A 10,684-nucleotide genomic window follows, 5' to 3' on the forward strand; every position below is an offset into this window, starting at 1 on the left:
ACATTGGCCCAACAAGTGAAAAACCCTTCACCAATACAATTTCTAATCAATCTTTTAACTACTCAAAGGAATCTGTATTTAGACAGTTTAGAACATCTCCTGCCTCTCACAGTTGGGAGGCTCTGAACAATCACATGTGGCTGGAAAAACCTATTCAGGCAGGCTAGAGGACTTCCAAAGGAGTTTGTAGGTTGAAACACTATCACACCCAGGAACTTTATTAATTGGAGCTGTAAGTTAACTCTGTTTTTTAGAGAGAGGTAATGGGGGACAGCCCCCCGTAAAGTTAGAGGTGTAGGTGAAAGCACAAAGCAGAAAGTAGGCAGACTCTGGTTTTGGGGGTAGATGCTTGAGAATTTCCAGGGGGACTCCTGAGGCTTGATCCCGCCTTTGCATATGCCGAACCCCCTTCCTCATGACATTTGCCACGGGCAGAGTTCCTCACGCTGGCTCCCTGCAGTGATAGAATTCCAGTTGAGCTATTCCAGATCCTGAAAGATGGTGCTGTGGAAAGTGCTGCACTCAATATGCAATATACCGGCTCCTGGCACCTTTGTGATTATCTGGGTCGTGAAGATCTTTTTTTTTTTTTTTTTTTATAGTTCTGTGTGTTATTCCCTCCTCTTCTTAATATCTTCTGCTTCTGTAAGGTTCTTCTCAGTTCTATGCTTTATTGAACCCATCTTTGCATGAAATATTCCCTTGGTATTTCCAATTTTCTTCAAGAGATTTCTAGTCTTTCCCATTCTAGTTTTCCTGTATTTCTTTACACTGATGGCTGAGGAATGCTTTCTTTTCTCTCCTTGCTATTCTGTGTAACTCTGCATTAAATGGGTATATCTTTCCTTTTCTCCTTTGCTTTTTGTTTCTCTTATTTTCATAGCTATTTGTAAGGCCTCCTCAAACAGCCATTTTGTTTTGTTTGTTTTTTGTTTGTTTGTTTTTTCTTTTTTTTATTTCTTTTTCTTGGGGATGGTCTTGATCCATGTCTTCTGTAAAATGTTATGTAAAATGTTGATCCATATCTTCTGTAAAACTTCCACCCATAGTTCTCAGGCAGTCTGTCTATCAGATCTAGCCCCTTAAATCTATTTCTCACTTCCACTATATAATCATAAGGGATTTGATTTAGGTCATACCTGAATGGTCTAGTGGTTTTCCCTACTTTCTTCAATTTAAGCCTGAATTTGGCAATAAGGAGTTCATCACGTGAGTCACAGTCAGCTCCTAGTCTTGTTTTTGCTGAATGTATAGAGCCTGTCCAACTTTGGCTGCAAAGAATGTAATCAATCTGATTTTGCTGTTGAACATCTGGTGATGTCCATGTGTAGTCTTCTCTTGTGTTGTTGGAAGAGGGTGCTTGCTATGAAGAGTGCATTCTCTTGGCAAAACTCTATTAGCCTTTGCCCTGCTTCATTTTGTACTCCAAGGCTAAATTTGCCTGTCACTCCAGGTGTTTCTTGAGCTCCTACTTTTGCATTCCAGTCCCCTATAATGAAAAGGATCTCTTTTGGGGATGTTAGCTCTAGAAGGTCTTGTAGGTCTTCATAGAACCATTCAACTTCAGCTTCTTCAGCATTACTGGTTGGGGCATAGACTTGGATTACCATGATATTGAATGGTTTGCCTTGGAAATGAACAGAGATCATTCTGTCATTTTTGAGACTGGGTTTTGGACTCTTTTGTTGACTATGATGGCTACTCCATTCTTTCTAAGGGATTCTTGCCCAAAGCAGTAGATATAATGGTCATCTGAGTAAATTCACCCATTCCAGTCCATTTTTCACTTATTCCTAACGTTTCACATTCACTCTTGCTATTACCTGTTTGACCACTTGCAATTTACCTTGATTCATGGACGTAACATTTCAGGTTCCTATGCAATATTTCTCTTTACAGCATTGGACCTTGCTTTCATCATCAGTCACATGCCCAGCTGGGTATTGTTTTTGCTTTGGTTCCGTCTCTTCATTCTTTCTGGAGTTATTTCTCCACTGATCTCCAGTAGCATATTGGGCACCTACCAACCTGGGGAGTTCACCTTTCAGTGTCCTAATTTTTTGCCTTTTTATAGTGATCATGGAGTTCTCAAGGTCAGAATACTAAAGTGGTTTGCCATTCCCTTCTCCAGTGGACCACATTTTGTCAGGACTCTCCACCATGACCCATTCATCTTGGGTGGCCCTACATGGATGGCTCATAGCTTCATCGAGTTAGACAAGGTTGTGGTCCACGTCATTAGATCGGTTAGTTTTCTTTTCTTGTAGTTTTCAGTCTGTCTGCCCTCTGATGGAGAAGGTAAGAGGCTTATGGAAGCTTCCTGATGGGAGAGACTGACTAAGGGGGAAACTGGGTGTTGTTCTGATGGGCTGGGCCATGCTCTGTAAATCTTTAATCCATTTTTTTTTTTTTTTATGGGTGTAGCTGTGTTCCTTCCCTGCTATTCACCTGGGGCCAAACTATGGAGGAGGTAATGAAGACAATGGCAAGCTCCTTCAAAAGATCCCCCTTCCCTGGTGGCTCAGAGCTTAAAGCGTCTGCCTCCAATGCGGGAGACCTGGGTTCAATCCCTGGGTCAAGAAGATCCCCTGGAGAAGGAAATGGTAACCCAATCCAGTTCTTGCCTGGAGAATCCCATGGATGGAGAAGCCTGGTAGGCTACAGTCCATGGGGTCGCAAAGAATCAGACACGACTGAGCGACTTCACCTTCACCTTCAAAAGATCCCACGCACATACTGCTCTACTCAGTGCCCCCAACCCTGCAGCAGGCCACCACTGACCCACAACTCTGCTGGAGACTCCTGGACACCCACAGGCAAGTCTGGGTCAGTCTCTTGTGGGGTCACTGCTCCTTTCTCTTGGGTCTTGGTGCACAAGGTTCTGTTTGTGCCCTCCAAGAGTCTATTTCCCAGTCCTGTGTAAGTTCTTGTGGCTCTATTGTGGGGTTAATGGGGATCTCCTCCAAAAAGACTTATGCCGTACCCAGGTCTGCTGCACCCAGAGCCCCTGTCCCTGCAGCAGTCCACTGCTGACCCGTACCTCCACAGGAGATGCTCAAACACAGTTCTGTCTCAATCTCTGTGGGGTCCCTGGGTCCTGGTGTTCATGATGTTTGTTAGAGCCCTCCAAGTGTCTCTGGTAGGACTGGACTTGCCTGTGGGTGTCCAGGAGTCTCCAGCAGAGTGGGATTTGACTCTTAATGCAAATTCACCCCTCCTACAGTCTTGTTGGGACTTCTCCTTTTCCCTTGTATGTGGGGTATCTCCTCCCAGCCACTCCAGCTCCTACTGTCTCACTGGGGTTTCTCTGACCTTGGACATGGGGCTCTCATCACGGCTGCTCCTCATTTTGGGTATGGAGTATCTCCCCTTCGTTACTTGCTTCAATGCTGCACAGCTGGTAAAAGCATATTACCTCTTCTTATATTTATGGGCATTTTTAATTTTTCTACTCTATTTGACAAACTGTGATTTTACCTTAATATCAAGATAAAGGGATGCATTTATGCAGTGGTTTTTGTTCAGCTGCCAATTCGTATCAACTCTTGGTGACTCCATAGACTGCAACACATCAGGCTTCCCTGTCCCTCACCATCTCCCAGAGTTTGTCCAAGTTATGCAGTGAGGTACAGCATAAAACAACAGAATTTTATTTCTTAATCACTATAATGTGCCTCTCTAAGTGCAAAGAGTTTATAACTTTTAAACATTAGAGATAACAAGGAAACACGTCATGCAAAGATGGGCACAATAGATAGAAACAGAAAGGACAAAACAGAAGTAAAAGAGAGTAAGAAGATGTGGCAAGAATCCACAGAAGAACTGTGCAAAAAGTTCTTGATGACCAAGATAACCACAATGCCATAGTCACTCACCTAGAGCCAGACATCCTGGAGTGTGAAGTCTAGTGGGCCTTAGGAAGCATCACTATGAACAAAGTAGTGGAGGTGATGGAATTCCACCTGAGCCATTTAAAATCCTAAAACATGATGCTGTTAAAATGTTGCACTCAATATGTCAGCAAATTTGGAAAATTCAGCAGTGGCCAGAGCAGTGGAAAAGTTCAGTTTTCATTCCATTGCCAAAGAAGGGCATGCCAAAGAAAGTTCAAACAACAGTACAGCTGTTCTCATTTCACATGCTAGCAAGGTAATACTCAAAATCCTTCAAGATATGCTTCAATAGTATGTGAAACAAGAACTTCCAGATGTACAAGCTGTATTTAGAAAAGGCAGAGGAACCAGAGATCAAATTGCCAATATCCATTGTATCAGAAAAAAAGCAAGTGAATTCCAGAAAAACATCTACTACTGCTTCACTGACTATGCTAAAACTTTTGATTGTATGGATCACAAAAAACTGTGGAAAATTCTTCAAGAGATGGGAATACCAGAACACTTTACCTGCCTCCTGAGAAACCTGTATGCTGGTCAAGAAGCAATGGTTATAACCAAACATGGAACAATGTATTGGCTCAAATTGGGAAAGCAGTATGTAAAGGTTATATTTTTTCACCCTGCTTATTTAATGTCTATGCAGAGGACATCATGTGAAAGGTACTGCTGGATGAAGCACAAGCTGGAATCAAGATTGCCGGGAGAAGCATCAACAAATTCAGGTATGGAGATGATACCACCCTAAAAGCAGAAAGCAAAAAGGAACTTAAGATCCTCTTGATGAAGTTGAAATAGGAGAGTGAGAAGCCTGGCTTAAAACTCAACATTCAAAAAACTAAGATTATGGCATCTGGTCCCATCACTTCATGGCAGATAGATGGGGAAAATGCAAACAGTAACAGATTTTATTTTCTTGGGCTCCAACATCACTGTGGATGATGATAGCTGCTATGAAATTAAAAGACACTTGTTCCATGGAAGAAAAGCTAAGACTTGGAAGAAAATATAGGACAAACATAGTTAGCATATTAAAAGTTGAAAGATTTATATGATCTGAAGAGCAATCAGAGTATAGACAGTGTATTAAAAAGCAGAGACATCATTTCGTGGACACATGTCCATATAGTTAAATCTATGGTTTCTCCAGTAGTCATGCATAGATGTGACAGTTGAACTGTAAAGAATTATGAGCATTGAAGAAATGATGTTTTCAAACTGTGTGCTGGAAAAGACTCTTAAGAGTCCCCTTGGCAGCAAGAAGATCAAACCAGTCACTCCTAAAGGAAATCAATTCTGAATATTCATTGGAAGGACTGATACTGAAAGTGAAGCTCCACTGTTTTGGCCACCTGATGTGATGAACCAACTCATTAGAAAAGACCCTTATGCTGGGAAAGATTGAAGACAAGAGGAGAAGGGGGTGATAGAGGATGAGATGGTTGGATGGCATCACCAACTCAGTGGACTTGAGTTTGAGCAAACTCCAGGAGATAGTGAAGACAGGGAAGCTGCTTTATTGCCATCCACATGGTTGCAAAGAGTTGGACACGACTTAGCAATTGAACAACAAGAATATGCATGTTTGTGTGTATGTGTATAAACATGAAGTACTAGGTGTAAAATATTCCTGAGGCTATTTGGGGTATATTTAGAGATTCTCATTCCTTCAAATTGGGCAGAAATTTTTCATTAAATCTATATTATTAAAAATAGAAACTGGGTTTTCCTTTTATTATTCCTTGACAAGAGACTTGAACATAAACCTTGTTTAATGTACTCTCCCCAGTATTGATACAAAATGACCCCTGGAAAAGATGAAATCCTCAGTACTGCCTTCACTGTGCATGAATCATTGAGAAGTAATGAAAGTTGAGTAATCCTATTTAAATATTTATTGAAAAGAACTGAAGGTAATCCATAAAGTACTTTTAGGAAAAAATATGTGTGCTTATATTTCTCTCTCTCAGACAAGATTGTAAGTTTTTTGAGAGATGAGTCTGTTTAGTCATAGTTTGACTATTGCTCTCCACAGCATGGAGCAAACACATATGCAATATTTATAATATTTTAATAAGTAAATATTTTCTTCATTCTTTTTGGCTTGTAGAAGCAAAGTGATTAATTTATTAAGATCAGTGATTCTACTTTATTCGTGTTTATATCTTGCCTTGGAATTTGGACATTCCTGTGCATATTAGCACTCAGAAAACATTAGTTCAGTTGAAAATTCTATCTAGAATTCTTTCAAAAGCATTCAGTTCAGTTCACTCAGTCATGTCCGACTCAAAAGCATTGCTTACTGGTATGTTAAAAATGGCATAGGGATTAATGGACTTCTTTTCAAATGATATTTTTCTTTAATGGTTAGGATACAGAAATCAGTGTGCATAGATCTGTACTTGTTCATATGATTTTAGATCATTGGAGTCAACTGCTTAAGATTTCTTATGTATCATACATCAAAAAGAAACTTCCTGTAGTGATAATTGATCTTTAGTCTTGGGATAGTTGAAGATAATTCATGTGAAGTGTCCTGGGTGTGCACATATATACATTTGGTTTAAATTTTTAATTTTCTTCTCATATATGTATAACTAGTGCCTGATACCAGCAAACTTCATTTTACAATGAAATATTTTACATTACAAAGTATTATAAGTGACAACTGATGAAACATACTATGAATTATTTTAGGGATTTATTGATACTGTCTTAACTCATCACTCATTCCCTTTATTAATTTAACAGCTTTTTAAATTAATTTATCATTTTTTAAATTAATTTATCAGTTTTTTTCTTCTAAGCACAATGTCTGAGTCAGATTACTTGCCTTTATGATATATAATCTATCTGTATATATATGGAAGTGACAATTTAGGCACTAAGTCACGTCTGACTTTTTGTGACACCATGGAATATAGCCCTCGATACTCCTCTGTCCATTGAATTCCCAAGCAAGAATGCTGGAGAGGGTAGCCATTTCCTTCTCCAGGGGATCTTCCCGCCCCAGGGATCAAACCATATTCTTCAGTATTGCAGACATATTCTTTACCATCTGAGACAATAGGGAAGCCCATATGCATATATAAATATGTATATTGTGTAGTTAAAACAGTATGAATTAGGGAATGAAACTATACCATCATTAAATTAAGAGATGTTTAAAATCTCTAATGATATGACACAATGAATGGTATAAGAATAGTTTGAAATCAGGAAAAACACTAGAATGAACAAAATGAGTTTCAATGTTAAAAAATATTAAATAAGAAAAACTTTCTCCTCATATTTTGCATTTATCATGGTTTTTGAGGTGGCTTTTAGTTATAAAATAAGAGTGGATACTGAATATACAGTATGATAATGCTTATGCAAATCTGGAGGTATACAGATTAGTACTCCACAACAAAAATAATTGGGAGAAATTCATTAAATTATTACAACAGTTTTGAATTGTTTTCATGTCATTCTTTGAATTTTGTTATATTTTAGTTTTTTTTTTAGCAAACATATTTACTCACTTAATAGTATTATGCATTTAAATATAAAAGTTTTATTGTCAAAATGTATCATTCTGCCTCTGATGATTTCAGTCATAGAGTAGATATTTCTCTATAAATAGTTTCTCTACCACCCTGGGCATAAATTTAGAGCATCACAAAGGTAGACCAAACCATTAGGTTTTCATTTTGTGGCTCCTAAGGAAAAAGACAATTAGCTTCTCAAATCCAATCCTATCATAGCCGCTTTTGGTCCTTGAACTTTTTCCCTGTAGACAGGCAAAGAAATCTTTCTTGATAATTGATTCACGGGGATGAGCAAACGTTTCATTATTAACAATTCCCAGTATATGAAGTACTCTGGAAATATTAGGATGAGATGAAAAGCCTTCTCTTTGCTAATGTACCTGAAGAGTGGATTCCTGAATTTTTTTTCAGGCATAACTTCCCGGAAAATTTTACATTTGATCAGAAACTGAATAAAATTTCTAGTCTGATTTATTTTTCCCTCAGAATAAAACAAAATGACTACACTAAAACTTAAAAAAGAACTTATCTCAAAGAAAACAAGTGTATTACAGAAATTGTCAACTGACATGTTTTCTTTCTTTTTCTTTTCTTTTTTTTTTTTGTGAGCAAAATTCGAGGTTGACATACTTCTAGATAGATAACATTGGAAGAAGTTTATTATCACCAGTCTTGGCTGCCAGTGAGTATTATTCTCAAAATTAGAAGACTTTAGGTAGGATCAAATAAAATGGAGATATTTTCAGAATACGTGCACTGATATCACTTAAACTTTTCTCTAAGAAATGCCAAAATTTGTGGAATCAGAAATACAGAGTTGATGAAATCAGGGTCTGCAATTAATTTGCATGTTTAGAAATAAAATTATGGAAGAAATTACATTTTGAGTGATTAATTTGAAAAATATCACTATGCTGCTACTGCTAATATACTTCAGTCATGTCTGACTCTGTGCGACCCCATAGATGGCAGCCCACCAGGCTCCCCCGTCCCTGGGATCCTCCATGCAAGAACACTGGAGTGGGTTGCCATTTCCTTCTCCAATGCAGGAAAGTGAAAAGTGAAAGTGAATTCGCTCAGTCGTGTCCGACTCTTAGCGACCCCATGGACTGCAGCCCACCAGGCTCCTCCATCCATGGGATCTTCCAGGCAAGAGTACTGGAGTGGGGTGCCAATGCCTTCTCCGAAATATCACTATATTTGAAGATTAATATTAATACTTGCTCTATAATTTTAACATAACCTACTGAAGTATACTAAGGTTGAAATTTATATTTTATATCAAGTATATTAGGAAACAAGAATAGTGCATGGTGCCCTAAGACCATTCTATCATTGTTTATTATATGTGTATATATATTATATCTAACATTTTTTCACAGGTTTGCTGAAATCAATATTAATAAGAATATAGTATTGTTGGCATTCCTTTTGAGGTCAATCTAGCTTGGTAGAATTACAGATCCAACATTTAGTAGCTCTGACTCAGGTTCAGTTACTTAAATTCACTGTGCTCTTTTTCTCATATGAAGAATGGGAGAAACGGTACTACCTATGTATAACCTCATGAGAATTAAATGCATTAATAATGAGAATCATTTAAAGCAGCATCAGCCATTCTAATTATCCAATATACTAGCTTTTACTATATTATATCCAAATATTTACTTACCTCTATTTCTACATTTGGCCATCAATTAAGATTTTTTTCTTCCTACTCTCTACATCCCTCATTATTATCACTTTCTAGAAACATTAAACTAAGCTAAATATATCATGATGTTTCTGGAAACACAATTTCTGGAAACAAAATTATAGTAATTCTTGCTATGTATCAATTCTGATTTCTCAACATTTTGGAGCATTTGGACACTATGAGTAGAAGGAATATCACACAAGTGTCTGACTTCATCCTCATGGGACTGACAGATTCTGAAGAGATCCGGCTGGTCCTCCTCACCCTCTTTCTCCCGATATACCTGATCACTGTGCTGGGGAATGTGGGGATGATCCTGATAATCCACCTGGACCCCCAGCTTCACACACCCATGTATTTTTTCCTTAGTCACTTGTCATTTCTTGACCTCAGTTACTCAAGTGTCATCACCCCTAAAACCTTAGACAACTTACTGACTTCCAGCAAGTATATTTCTTACCTGAACTGCTTCATGCAGTTGTATTTCTTTGTCTTCTTGGGCGCCACTGAATGTGTTCTTCTCTCCTCCATGGCCTATGATCGCTATGCAGCCATCTGCAACCCTCTGCATTACCCAGTTGTTATGTCCACCAGACGCTGGTGCTCTCTTATCTTTGGATCCTATTTGATTGGTTTTATTGATACCTCTGTCAGTGTTCCTTGCATGAGTAGATTGCATTTCTGCAACCCAAATGAAATTTATCACTTTTACTGTGATGGAAGGGCAATTTTACCCCTGTCCTGCACTGACACACATGACATCGAAATCATCATATTCATTTTTGCCGGTTCCACCCTATTGGTGTCTCTTATCACAATATCTGTGTCTTATTTGGCCATCCTGTCCACTATTCTGAAAATCACTTCCACTTCAGGGAAGTGAAAAGCCGCCTCTACCTGTGCCTCCCATCTCCTGGCGGTCACCATCTTCTATGGCACTATGATTTTCACTTACTTAAAACCAAGTAAGTCCTACTCCTTGGGAAAGGATCAAGTGGCTTCTGTTTTTTATACTATTGTCATCCCCATGCTGAACCCCCTTATATACAGTCTTAGAAACAAAGAAGTGAAAAGTGCTCTCAATAGAGTTATGCAGAAAAGAAAGGACTCCAAACAACGAAAATAACAGTGATGTTAAATTTCAAAGCTCATTTTTTTTTTCATTTCTACAGTGTATTTCCTTGCTGTCTCTCCAGAAGCAAATAGAAGTTTTTATCTATTTATTCTGTTGAACCAGTGTTGCCTGACTAAATATAATCTCTCATATTTCTAAGAATATACTTTTATAAAACTATATTATAATTGGAAACCAAGGAAGCATGTCAAACTGTGGTCTAAATATACACATTTTTAAGGGCAACTGATTTCATACATGAACAAGTATACCTGTCAGCTTTTAAACTATGTCACATATTCCAGTGCTCCAACTTCATTGAATTTTATGATGAAACAGAGTTCAGTTTTGGGGACAATGATACTGATCTCAGAAATAATTTCCTTTACTTTATAGAGAAGCATATAGCAGAGTCATTATGAGCACTTGCTTTGGAACCAAACGTTCCAGA

At 38.2% G+C, this 10,684-nt stretch overlaps 1 pseudogene; it reads left to right on the forward strand.

Annotated features, from left to right (window-relative positions):
• The first annotated feature begins 9,297 nt into the window (after nucleotides 1–9,297).
• On the forward strand, nucleotides 9,298–10,245 carry LOC133244021 (olfactory receptor 8H1-like; annotated as a pseudogene).
• The last annotated feature ends 439 nt before the right edge of the window (nucleotides 10,246–10,684 follow it).

Source organism: Bos javanicus, unplaced genomic scaffold (assembly GCF_032452875.1).
Source record: "Bos javanicus breed banteng unplaced genomic scaffold, ARS-OSU_banteng_1.0 tig00000403_1, whole genome shotgun sequence".
Lineage (NCBI taxonomy): Eukaryota > Metazoa > Chordata > Mammalia > Artiodactyla > Bovidae > Bos > Bos javanicus.